We start from the raw sequence: 1,773 nt of genomic DNA, 5'->3' as shown, positions 1-1,773 counted from the left end.
TGAGTTTACAATCTCTAGGATGTTTGATAGATTTGATGAACTATAATATGAGATTAACAAGATCAAACATCACTTGGGCATAGAGGAGGAATCAGACTGAAGACTTAGCTTTAGGACTTTATAGTTTTCTTATTTTGGTTAGTCTTTATTATTGTTAGGCTTTTATTTCAATTGTTTAATTTATGAACAATTTGGATTGTAATGATTTTAATTTCTTGATGTTATGCACAATTTTCATTTTAGTTCAATTTGGTTGAAATCTTGGTGTTTTATCACTACAAGAAAAATGCAAATTATCGACGGATAATTTCCAACGGATACAAATCCGTCAGAAAATTTATATTTTTGACGGATTTTATCGATGGAAAAAAAAATCGTAGGAAAAGTTATATTATCGACGGATAATTTTTTATGGATACAAATCTGTCAAAAAATTTATATTTTCGACGGATATATCCGTCGGTAATTTTCGACGGATACAAATTCGTCGGAAAATTTATATTTTTGACGGATACAAATCTGTCAGAAAATTTATATTTTCGACGGATATATCCGTTGGTAATTTCTGATGGATTTATCCGTCGCTAATTTTCAACATATATAAATTTGTTGGAAAATTTATATTTTCGATAAAAAAAATTTGTAGAAAAAGTTATATTACTGATGAAATATTTTTGACAAATTTATATTTGTCGAAAATGTAAGAATTTTTGACGAAAATTGACAATCATATATTAAAAAAATCATTAATAAAATTTTATATATATATATATATATATATATATATATATATATATATATATATATATATAAAGAGAGAGGAGGAGGAGGGGGAATCAAATGACTCACAAAGTAACTCTTAATAAAGTTACTTCGCTCAATAACTCATGGTGTATGTTGAATTTCATCGATCCAATTATTAACTTAAAAGTTATTAAATTTTACTAATAATTAATATAGAAAAAATTGATTAGCTTTAGAATAAATTATTTGCAAATAATATAGTTGAAAAATTAATTGTTTTAAATTATTTAACTAGAATCTTATTGACAATTTACTATATGATCTTGATATTTTTGTATCACTAATATCTAGTTTTAAATTTGATATGAAAATATTATGGTATAATTAGATAAGATTTTAAATTATTATTTTATTAATGGTTGATAATTAGAAAATAAAACAAGGATAAATACATTTTTTGAATTTTATATCTTAGATTTAAGATGAATAAATATATTAAGTTAATTAATAATTTATTTAAAATGATAAAATTTAATTTATAAAAATAATATTTTAAAAGAGAAGGGCTATAATAACAGTGGTTAACTTTTACTAAGTATTGCACCACTCAATAACTTTATATTAAATGTGAATTTTATAAATTCAACTGTTAGATTAAAAGTTTATTACTCTTAGATCATATATCAAAATTTTATATTAATTCAAGATGATTTGATACTTCATTCTTGTAAAACAAAATTGACGTAATATATATATTTCAAAATATACTAAAATATGAACACTTTAATTACCTTCAAGTTGTTGTTCAATTTTAACAAAATTTGATATAAACATATAAAGTGATATAAACTTTCAATCCAACGGTTGAATTTACAAAATTCACATTTACGATAAAGTTATTGAGCGATGTAATACTTAGTAAAAGTTACACCAGTTTTATTATAACCCTTCTCATTTTAAAATATAAAAATTATTATTTAAACTTTTAAATTTAAAATAAATAATTTACATTGTATCATAATATTAATT

The sequence above is a fragment of the Cajanus cajan genome, chromosome 5, assembly GCF_000230855.2.
Source record: "Cajanus cajan strain Asha chromosome 5, NIPB_CcT2T_4, whole genome shotgun sequence".
NCBI lineage: Eukaryota > Viridiplantae > Streptophyta > Magnoliopsida > Fabales > Fabaceae > Cajanus > Cajanus cajan.
The sequence above is the reverse complement of the archived record's forward strand: the minus strand, read 5'-3'. Positions refer to the sequence as shown.